This window comes from Aotus nancymaae, unplaced genomic scaffold, assembly GCF_030222135.1.
Source record: "Aotus nancymaae isolate 86718 unplaced genomic scaffold, 86718_ANA_hifiasm-v0.15.2.pri h1tg000019l, whole genome shotgun sequence".
Lineage (NCBI taxonomy): Eukaryota > Metazoa > Chordata > Mammalia > Primates > Aotidae > Aotus > Aotus nancymaae.
In genome coordinates, this window is record NW_026988431.1 from 49,785,435 (window position 1) to 49,798,086 (window position 12,652).

Below are 12,652 nucleotides of genomic sequence, written 5' to 3' on the forward strand. Positions count from 1 at the left end.
TTTAAGATAAATCAATAAAAATTATTTGATTTGAAGAAGAGAGATAAACATTGAAAAAAAAATTAATGGAGCCCCAGCATCCTCAGGAGGGAATAAAATGCACCATAAGTGACAAATATGAGTAAATATAAAAGACCCCTTTTCCTTTAAATTAAAAAATCACATGCTTATTTAGAGCAAGAATTATTATATTGTGGGGTTTATGAAGCATATCAATGTAACATGACAACTAGAGCCTAAAGGATGGAGACGGGGATAAATGGATTCATTTGGTTGCACTATATTTGTATTTTATGTGACATGGTAGAATATTTATTTTATTTAAACCAGTAAGGTGGGGAGTTGGGGAGAGATAGCATGGGGGGAAATGCCAGATATAGGTGATGGGGAGGAAGGCAGCAAATCACACTGCCATATGTGTACCTATGCAACAATCTTGCATGTCCTTCATATATATCCCAAAACCTAAAATGCAATAAAAAAAAAGAAGAATGTATAGTATAATTTCTAACCACCAAAAAATTAAATACAAAAACATGTAGCTAAAAAGCTAATTCACAATTTAAAAGCTAACTCTTTAAAAAGTATTCAAACAATCCAAAGATGGCATTCTAAACATCACCTAAGATTTATTCAGTAATCAAATCAGTATAGTGCTGGCACATGGATCAACAAAAATGAATGGAACAAGATAGCCTGGTAAATAACCCTACTTATATAGTCAGTTAACTTTTCACAAAAGCACCAAAACAATCCACTGGGAAAAAGAGTCTCAACAAATTGTGCTGGAACAACTGAATACACATGTAGAAAAATATACCTCAACTTCTACCTCACACTGTACATGAGAATTAATTTAGGACAAATTATAAACGTAAACGCAAAGGATAAAATTATAAAAGTACTTGAAGAAATATAGCAAAATAGGTTCATGACGTGATTATAAATGAAGATGTCATGGATAGGACATAGAAGTAAGAACTATAAAAGAACAAAAATTGAAAATTGATGAATTAGACTATCAAAATTAAAACATCTGTTCATCAGAAGCTATCAGTAAGAAAATGAATAGTTAAGTCACAGGGAAAATATTTACAAAATAGGTGACCAAGAACTGTTGTCCCAGTTACATAAAGAATGTTGCTAATGCCTATAATCCCAGAACTTTGGGAGGCCCAGGTGGGCGGATCACCTGAGGTCAGGAGTTCGAGATCAGCCTGACCAACATGGAGAAACCCCATTGCTACTGGAAATACAAAAAATAAGCCAGGCATGGTCATGCATGCCTGTAATCCCAGTTACTCGGGAGGCTGAGGCAGGAGAATCGCTTGAACCTGGGATGCAAAGGTTGCGGTGAGCCAAGATCATGCTGTTGCACTCCAGCCTGGGCAACAAGAGTGAAACTCTGTCTCAAAAAAAAAAAAAGAATGCCTACAAGTCAATAATAAAAGGATTCATTCAAAAATGACCAAAAGATCTGAACAGACACTACACAGGAAGATACATGAATGGCCAATCAAGACACAAAATGTGCTCAACATTATTGGCCCATCTGATTGGCTAAAATGAACCGGTTTGGTGGTAGCAGATGTTACTGAGGAAGTAGACCACTGGAATTCTTATGCAAATTGTTGAGAATGTAAAATGCTGCAGCCACTTAAAAGATATCACAGTTTCTCGTTAAACTAAATATACATCTACCCAAAGATCCTGAAATTCCACCCTTTGGTATTTACCCAAGAAACATGAAAACATATGTCTTCAAAATACTTATATGAGAATATTCAGCAACTTTATTCAATCTTAATTCAAAATATCCTGAAACTGCAAAAAGCTCAGGAATGCATCAGTAGTAGAATGGGTTCTCTAAAAAAAAATTGAATATATTCAGTGGAATATATAATGAACTGCAGATAATGTAGTAGCGTAGATAATCTTCAAAAATATTATGCTACTTGAAAGTAGCCTTACACAAATAATACATGTTGTATTATTTCATTTATACATTTATATGAAGTTCTAGAAACAGGCAAAACTAATCTACAGTGGGGAAGAGACAGAACAGTGGTTGCCTCAGAGAGTAGGATTGGCTGGAAAAGCACAAAGGTACTTTCTTTGATGATAGTAATTCTTTATATTTTGATAGGGGTTTGCATTACACAGATGGATACATTTGTCAAACCTAATCTATTGATGTACTTGAGATTTGTATATTTCTGTAGGTAAATTTTACTCAAAAAAAAAGAAATCTATGCAAATGTTGAATTCTAATCATCTGTATGATGAAAGAAGTATATCTGTTTCTGCAACTTACCTTGATATTCATATGATGAATTGATGGATGTATAAAGTGTTTAATAGATATATAGTTATGTGATTAAGCAAATAAAAATTGTAGAATCTAAGTAGTACATATATTTGTGTCCAATGTACAATTATTTTAACTTTTCTATATGTTTTAAAACTTTCATAGTTAAATGTTGGGAAAAAAATCATGTTGAACGATGAAACTTCAATTTCACTTACTAACAATTTTGTTACATAATGTGTGCCTTCAGAAATGCATTTTATATGACAATATGCTTTTAAATTTGAAATTTAACTTTAATAATTCAATTTAGGCAAATAGAGGAATATTATAACAAACACGTAAAAAGTGTATCTATATAAGGCCGTGTGTGATGGCTCATGCCTAGCACTATGGGAGGCTGAGATGAGTCAATAGCTTGAGCTCAGGAGTTTGAAATCAGCCTGGGCAGCATAGCAAAACTCTGTCTCTACTAAAAATACAAAAATTAGCCAGGTGTGGTGGTGCACACCTGTAACTCCAGCTACTTGGGAGGCTGAGGCATGAGCATTGCTTAAACCTGGGTAACAGAGTGAAACTCTGTCTCAAAAAAAAAAAAAAAAAAAACTTACCTTATTAAATGGAGCAGGCACTGACAGTGTGTTGGTCATATTCTTTGGACGTTTAATTTACTTCTGACTTCTAACTTCCAGTATCTGCATATCTGTGCCAGAGAAATCTTGCTTCTGGCAATTAATAATATATTTTACATAATTATTTTTGATTTTGTAAATATACTATATCTTATGTATCATTTCCATTATTTGAACATTCACATATGTCTTTTGTGGATATTTTTGTGATTTTGGGTAAATATCTAGGAGTGGAATGGCTGAATTGTATAGTAGGGTATATTCAACATTTTAAGAAACTACCCAAGAGTTTTCCAAAGTGGTTGTTCCTTTCATATATATATTTCTTGAGATGGAGTCTCCCTCTGTTGTCCAGGCTGGAGTGCAGTGGCATTATCTCAACTCACTGCAACCTCCGCCTTCTGGGTTCAAGCGATTCTCCTGCCTCAGCCTCCCAAGTAGCTGGGACTACAGGCACACACCACCACACCTAGCTAATGTTTTGTATTTTAGTAGAGATGGGGTTTCACTGTGTTAGCCAGGATAGTGTCGATCTCCTGACCTCATGATCCGTCCACCTCGGCCTCCCAAACTGCTGGGATTTCAGGTGTGAGCCACTGCACCCGGCCTCCTTTCACATTTTTACCAGCAGTGTATGAGAGCTCTAGTTGCTGCACATCTTTGCCAACACTTAATATGGTCAGTCTCTTTAATTTTATTTCTTTGTAATGGGGTATTCATATAAAAACTATGAATGCGCGTGTCAAATAGTCATCTTGATAATTTTCTCACTTTTGAGTGTCTTGTCACATCTTATTATAGAATATTTACCTCATAATATCAATAATTGTGAATTCAGTCATACAGGAATTGGAGAAAAATCAACTCTAATGTTTTTGTTTTCATTTGTGTTGCATTATTAATATTTTCTATAATACATGTTTTCTTTTTCAGGAAACTTTTAAGCCAACTGTCCATTTTAAGACTTAATTTAACCACATAGCTAGGAGCAGTTATATCAGTTATGTAGTGCAATATATCGCAATCATAGAAAAATAACAAACAAGGAGACAATGACACCCCTTTCGTGTAGGGGAAAACCCTCCTCCCTCAGAAAGCTTCACTCACTTTATTTTCCCTGAATGTGACCTGTGGCCATGACTGTACAGTATGTGGAAAAAGGGAGATTCTTCAGGTTCATGCAGGTAAAATTGGCTAAGAGTCTCCCAAACAAGTAGCTGTGCCTTCTTGTAATTGAAAGTCTCAGTTCAAATGTCACCTCCTCAAAAAATCTTTACTGACCACATTGTCTTCCTTTATAGTCCTTCTCTATCCTGATTTTCTGTTTCTTTCTTTCTTTTTTTTTTTTTTTTTGAGATGGAGTCTCACTCTGTTGCCTGGGCTGGAGCGCTGTTGCCCAGGCTAGAGTGTAGTGGTGCAGTCTCGGCTCACTGCAACCTCTGCCTCTCGGACTCAAGCAATTCTCCTGCCTTAGCCTCCTGAGTAGCTGGGACTACAGGTGTGCACTACCGTACCGGCTAATTTTTGTATTTTTAGTAGAGACAGGGTTTCACCATACTGGCCAGACTGGTTTCGAACTCCTGACCTCATGATCCACCTGCCTCAGCCTCCCAAAGTGCTGGGATTACAGGTGTGAGCCACCATGCCTGGTCTGTTTAATTTTTAATAATATCTATTACTATCAGAAGTATTTATTTATTGATTTATGTGTTTACTGCCAGTCTCCTCCTACTGGTTGTAATCTCAGTGAAAACAGGAATTTTGATTGTTTTGCTGAATGCTGTATTACTAGTGTTTTAAGAGTATTGAACCTGTCACTTAGAAGGTGCTCAGTGAAATCAATTTGAACACATTTTAAATTTAACAGCAATCCTAGTAACTATATAAACATGCCAATTTCATTGCATAGAATTTTAAGCAAATAATCTATATCTTAAATTTAAGTATAGAAAAAATAAATTGAATATAATGTTTTCAAAGAATAATCTTAGTAAAACTTGAGAAACTATCCCAAGATGACCAAGAGCCTAGGAAGGATGCAGACCTTTGCTTTCCCATAGGTTAGCCACCAGCCTCCTGTCTATTGAGCACCTGAAATGTGGGTATAGCCTTTTGTTGAAATGATAACATTTTGGATATGTGGAATGAAATAAAATATACTATTAAAATTAATTTTGTGTATTTCTTATATTTTTAATATAGCTACTGGAAATTTAAAATTACATGTGTGGTTTGCATTATATATATTTCTATTGGATATGGCTACTATGGATAAAAAGTGAAATGAACATTTTAATAAATAAAATTTGTAAATGTTATTTATTATTTACAAAAATGAGGAAAAGTGAAAAAAAAATGATGAGGACATGTGAATTATAGCTGAAGAACACTCTAACAGTCACTTTATTATTTTTTTTTTTGACATGTCTCACTCTGTCACCCAGGCTGGAGCCTCTGCATCCCAGGTTCAAACAGTTCTCCTGCCTCAGCCTCCCGAGTAGCTGGGATTACAGGCATGCACCACCACGTCCAGCTAATTTTTTGTATTTTTAGTAGAGGCAGGATTTCACCAAGCTGGCCAGGCTGGTCAAACTCCTGACCTCGTGATCTGCCCACTTGTCCTCATTACAGTTGTGAGCCACCACACCCAGCCTTAACAGTCACTTTTTTTTTTTGAGATGAAGTCTTGCTCTGTCCCCCAGGTACTCTTAATCCTAACCTGTTAATGTTTATTTCTAGTTGTCTTTATTGTTTAATTAATCTTTTACTTAAATGTATTAAACAAACACTATTCAGAGTCAGAAATGTTAGAACTCATGGCAGAAATGAGGAAAAATCTGGAGGGGAATGTGGGATCCATGATAGTGTTGCCCTTCCACAGACTTTACCACCAGGTCTGGAGAAGGACCATGCAAGCCAAAGTGTCTGTGCTCGTGTATGCTGACCTCTGTGTTGTTGGCTTCAATTCTTAAATAAAGATACATAGGCATTCTGAGAACAAGTCTCTAGAGTCAGCCAGAGTTTATATCCTGGTTCTGGATCCTAGATAAATGAAATCCTATGTTCTCAAAAAAACTTGTAAGTTTATATCCACTTAACAAAAAACCGGGCACTTCAGTGTCCTCATCTATAAAATAAGAACACACACACATCCCCCCCATATGCCTAGCAGAACAAGAAAGCAAGATATGTTAGCTATAACCTTTTTTATTCTAAAGTCCATGTTTCTTCTATTATATTAATTTCTTATTTCTATTGCAGAATGGTTCATTGTAATGGGTTTATAACTTTTCTCCTAAATGAAGTAACAAAAAGGCTGTTCACATGTGGTTTTTTAAAAAAAATTTACATAAGTAGACCAGAAAAATATGCTTAACTGATTTTTGATAAGGACACACAGGCAATTCAGTGAAAGAAGAATAGCCTTTTCAACAAATGATGCTGGAACAATTGGATATCCTTAGGAAAAGAAAAAGAAAAAGAACCTTGTCCTAAAGTGCACACATTTTACAAAAACTAACTCAAAGTGGATTAACCACGGACTTAAACAGAAAATATGAAACTTTTAGGAAAAAAAATATTTGGGACCTAGGATTAGGCTAAGAGTTCCTAAACTTGAACTAAAAGCATGATACCTAAAAGGGAAAATTGATAAATTTTCTCAGTAAAATTTAAGAACTTTTGCAAAGTGTGTTAGCACGTCTGTAGTCCTAGATACTCAGGAAGCTGAGGTGGGAGGATTGCTTAATCCCAGGGGTTTGAGGCTGCCATGCTCTATGATCATACCTGTGAGTAACCATTGTACTCCAGCCTGGGCAACATTGCAAGACCCTGTCTATTAAAAAAAAAAACAACAAAAAACACCTTTTGCTCTGTGAAATACCTGTTAAAAAGAATAAAAACCTACAGACTGGGAGAAAATACTTGCAAACCATATATCCAACAAAAGATTTATATGTAGAATGTATAAATGACTCCCAAAACTCAAATTTAAAAAATCCAATTAGAAAATGGGCAAAAGATACGAGTAGAAATTTCACCAAAGATGATATATAGATAGCAAATAAGTACATGAAAAAGTGTTCAACATCATTAGCCATCAGGAAAATGCAAAACCACAATTAAATACAACTACACATTTATTAGAATGTCTAAAATTGAAAAGACTGACCATACTAAGTGTTGGCATGGATCAGAGAAACTAGTTTACTCAGCACTGCTGGTAGGAATATAAAATGGTTCAGCCATTCTAGAAAATAATTTTGCAATTTCCCCGAAACTGAAGATGCACTTACTACATGACCCAACATTTGCACTCTTTCATTTATCCTAGAGAAATGAAAACCTATTTCCCAAAAAAACTTGTATGTAAATGTTCATAGCAGCTTTAGTCATAATAGCCCCAAATTAGAAACAACCCAAATGTCCTTCAATGGATGAAAGAGAAATCATGCTATGTCCATAGCGTATGCTACTACTCAGTAACAGAAGGGAACAAATTATTAATATGTGTATCAACTTGAATGAACCCCAGTAAAATTATGCTGAGTGAAAACAGCCAGTCTCAAAAGTTTATATAAGATATGATTTTGTTTATATAGCATTCTTGAAATAACAAAATTATAAATGTAGAGAGCAGATTAGTGGTAGCCGGAGATTACGGATGGTGGGGATAGTGGTAGGTTTGGCTATAAAGGGATAGCAAGGATCAGCTTTCTGGTAATAGAGCAATTCTGTATTTTGATTGTGGTGATATGTAATGCAGCTACACTTAGATAAAATTGCATGGAACTACACAAACACACACCCACTCACACACACATGAGTGTGTATACAATTGGCAAAATTGAAGTAAGTCCTGTGGATTTTACCAATGCAATTTTCTTTTCATAGTATGCTACAGTTGTACAAAATGTCAACAATGGGAGAAGTGAGATGGGGTTAAGGTTGGATAGGAACTCCCTACACATTTCTTTGCAACTTTCTGTAAAGCTATACTTATTTCAAAATAAAAAGTTTTTAGTTTTTTTCTTTTGTTTGTTTTTTTGAGATGGAGTCTTGTTCTGTTGCCCAGCCTGGAGTACAGTGGCATGATCTCTACTCACTGCAACCTCTGCTTCCCAGATTCAAGCAATTCTCCTGCCTCGGCCTCCTGAGTAGGTGGGACTACAGGTGCGTGCCACCACCCTCAGCTAATTTTTGTATTTTTGGTAGAGATGGGGTTTTGCCATGTTGGCCAGGCTGGTCTTGAACTCCTGACCTCAGGTGATCCACGCACCTTGGCCTACCAAATTGCTGGGATTACAGGCATGAGCCACTGCGCCTGGCGACTTTTAGTATTCTTGTTTTGTTTTGTTTTGTTTTTAAGTTGTGTACAGTTTTTGAATTCTTTAGTAAATCTAGTCACTGAGTCTTTTTCCCTATTACTGTAATAAAACTGTGAAGTTTTGTGAATTAATCACAGTTTGTAATATTAGAATGCTTGATAATAAGGTTATAGAGTTTCCCTAATAATATAACGAACTAACATAATTTTGAGTTCATTTGCCTAAGCTCACAGGACAAAAAAAGAAGTATCAAGGCAAAGAAATTGATTGCATAAGACTAATAGTAATAACTGTACTTGCATTAGCTAGTGAATTACTTATTACCACATTCTAAAAGCTAAAAACATGTATTTTGATAATAGTACAAACATTGTAAATAACAAATATTCTAAAATATAGTGTGATGGGCTGAATTGTGTCCCCCTCCCCAAATTCATATATTAAAATATTAAAGTCCTAATTCCCAGTACCTCCTTTTGTAACTGTATTTGGAGGTGAGGTTTTTAAAGAGGTGATCAGGGTAGCTCCTAATCCAATCTGACTGGTGTCATAAGAAGAAGAGTTCTGTACACAGACACCATGTGAATACACAGGGAAAAGGCAGCCACCTGCAAGCCAAGGAGACCTGGAACAGATCCTTCCTTCACCATCCTAGAAGGAACCAATCCTGCTGACACCTTGATCTCAGACTTCTGGACTCTGGAGCTGTGAGAAAATAAATTTCTGTTGTTTAAGCCACTTAATCTATGGTACTTTCTTTCACCAGTCCTAGCAAACTAATAAATGTAGTAAACCCCCTACATATTGCACAATATTTGTCAGCTACTTTAAAAGATTTGCATGTTAAAATTAAATTAGGTTTTAAAATCAATGTCCAAAACAGAAGCAACATTCCTAGAAAAGGAATTGCTTAATATTTTCTTGCTGATGTTCTCACTCATAAGCAGGTGTTGAACAATGAGAACACATGGACACAGGGAGGGGAGCACTATACACTGGGGTCTGTTGGGGGGGGGGGAATAGGGGAGGGACAGCGGGGGGTGGGGAGTTGGGGAGGGATAGCATGGGGAGAAATGCCAGATATAGGTGAAGGGGAGGAAGGCAGCAAATCACACTGCCACGTATGCACCTATGCAACAATCTTGCATGTTCTTCACATGTACCCCAAAACCTAAAACGCAATTAAAAAAAAAGAAAATATATTTTCTTGCTGATAATGTATGCTAAATATTGAGTAGCAGGTATGAGTAAAATATTTCCTATTCTTCCAGCAAATGAATATCACTTTCTGTAATCAATATTTTTAAACTGAAGTTTTTATAGATGAAATTTTCTTAAACAAGAGCATACTTATTTTAATAAAAGAAACTTCAGGAAAAATATTTTTTACCAAGGCAGAGTATTTGTCAGGTTAATTCTACTCCCAAAACAACTATTGACTGAACTTTTAAAATTCAGATCTAGAATTAGGCTTAGAAATGTAGTCCATGTTTTTCACAAAATTGATGAAATTAGGGATAGATAGAATTGATCAATTTGTTCAATCAAAAATGTTTCTTTTGGATATGTGTTTTAACTGCCTAACTTTGACATTTTAAAATGTGAGGTTCAGAATGCCTGCCTCTGAAATGAAGGATGAGATAAACATATTCAGGATCTTCAACTAGTAGTATATTAAAATCAGTTGAGAAGCTTTGATCAGCAATGCCTTTACTCATTTATTAGGTATTTATTGAGCTCTTGTTAATCCTAAAACATCATGGTAGAAATTAGGGAGTGTCAGAAATCGGTCAGGGTGGTGGTAAAAACTATAAGAAAGATGCAAACCTTCTTGGAAGGCTGAGAGGTTTTGCAAGGCTTCTGGAAGGAATGAGCCTAAGGCGGCTGTCCTTACCCAGAGGCGATTAGGCAAGGAATAGGTAGAAAGGAATGTAAGGGAGTTTATCTAAGTGGGTTCCTATCACCATAGGTACAGGAGTATTTAGTTTACTCATGTTGTCCTAAGACAGACCTTTGATTATCCTCGTGCAGAATTGCTCTCTGCTTGGGAAGTGGGGGATCGGCATGGTTAATTATCCACTAGTGGTGTTTACCTGAGACCTTTGTCATTAAATCTATTCTAAAATAAATATGAGTCTCTCCAGCATATGAGGGCTTCATGGCCGAACTCCAGTCTTTTGGTCATCTGTGAGCCGTGGGATTCCCTGGCCATGCTCGGACAGGAAAAACACCTATGTCTGTGCACTTCTGTAATCCGTCACTCAGTCTGCCAGTCAGACCTGACATTGGAGGAAATAGAAATGAATATTATCTATGGTCTAAAATAACTTATAGTCCAATAGTAGATCACATGTATGCATGTGATCAGTGCAATACAAATGATGTAAATTGCTGTGAATTCCAGGAAGATGAAGATCACATCCAGATCAGATCCGAAAAGACTTCTGCATAGAGGTAACATTTGAGCCATGATAGCTGAATATATGAGGATAGGAGGACTTTCTTCATGGGAGTGGTGCTGAGACAGGAAAGGTTCAAGGTGGATACAATGACCAATATAGGTTGACCTTGTGGGGATCTTAATTCTGACATGTCTGACAAGTATAGAATTGCATGATGGCAATGGTAGAATTGAATCTTTGACATCAGGATCGCCATAGGACAGGAGTGTCTAGTTTGCAAAAGTAAGTTAGTTCATCTCCATTTTACTTTTTCCTAACTTCTTATTAGGAATGTTGTATCTTCTGTTAGTTTTGAAATCTTGATGTTACTTTTCCATTTCTTAGAATATAGTTTACAAATAAATTTGTATTGCAAATTTTTATTCTTTTAATGTCAGAAAGTCACATTGACATGCGTAGTTATTTTAGAGTGTAGTATGTGCTAACAGAGTCAGCCTGCTAACCTAAGCAGTGTAATTCTGGCAAATGATAAATAGGTGACAGCATGTGTGTGCTGCTATGCAGTATCATTTTGACTTAAACATAGATATGGCTATGGTATGTTGTAGTTTATTCAGCCTTAAGAAGTCACCTTTTTGGCTACAAAAATACCCAGAAAGACTTTTTATGTATGTAGGGAAATTGTAACCCCATTATTTTCTTTAATTCCATTCTTTTAAAAAATTTTATGTACTGTGTGTTAGTTTTCCTCACACAAATGGGTGCATAGTCAAGTTTTTAGCAGCATATAGCTATTTTGAGGAAAACAATTCCCATATAAAATAATCATTGGACTATATTAGAATCATACTTATTTGGTTCCTGCCAATTTCTTTCTGTAGGTTTTCCATTTTGAGCAGGAACTAAAAATGAAGAGAAGGTGCCAGACCTCTTGTGCTTATTGCCCAGGTCTATCACAAATACCACTTTTCCTCCCAGACATGCTTTCTACCCATGGAAACTTTGCTTTCCTTGTACTACATTCCTGATCCTCCTCATCATGATCCCATAAAACATGCTCTCTTTTTTGTGCTCTATTCTAGCTCACTGCTTTACTTCTCCTATAACCATTTGCTGGCCATGTTACCTCTACTGCATGTCTATCCTATGTATCTCTGTATCGCTTGTGGTCTTCACTGGTCCAAGCGGGTGCTGTTTCTGCTGTGGTGGCACCAAGAGCAATAAACGAAGCCAACCATTTTTGACATCTCATCACATGTCGAACCTATCACATAGTCCAGGATGGGCTAACCAAAGAAGGGAATTCCAAGTGAAATGTCTGGAAAAGCAGACTGGCCAAATTTTCATGTAAATCACATGCTCATAAATTCAATGAATTGTGGTTGTACAAATTTTATAGTATTATCTTTGTGGGGTGTGTGTTCATGTGTTTTAAGTAGTTTAAGGCAATAGTGCAGAAAAGACTGATGAAGGTGGAGCTTGATAATTATTTTTCTGAAGGATAATATGCTCCATGCATTTCTCATGAAATTATATAAAATTAGCACATTTAAATCTAAGTAGAGCTATAAAGACATATTTTTATTAAACTTAATCTAAATAGAGAGAATAATGACATAATTACTATGATGAATTCTGGTCTTATTTGTGGGGGGGACACAATACTATTACAATCATTAAGATATTATTAACTAATGCTTTTTGCCCATAAATTTATTAGACACTACAACCTTCTAGTCTACTCCTAAAACCTTTCTTCATAATTTGTAGAGAATGTGTTCTAGTTAATCCCTTAGAAATGCCACCAAACCAGCTCATGCTAGCACATTTAAATTTACTTTTCTGAATCATGTTGCCTAAAAAAAAAATTTCGATAAAACCCAGAACATTACACAGATCTTATATTATTCATTTATATGAGTATTTACAAAGCAGGTTGTATTAACTTAATACAATCTAAAAGCTAAAAACAATACTGCTAAA

General features: G+C 35.8%; 1 protein-coding gene across 1 annotated transcript in view; it reads left to right on the forward strand.

The window, feature by feature from the left end:
* LEKR1 (leucine, glutamate and lysine rich 1) overlaps positions 1-12,652 on the forward strand; it is a 207,411-nt gene that overhangs the window by 92,923 nt on the left and 101,836 nt on the right. The window lies entirely within an intron of this gene.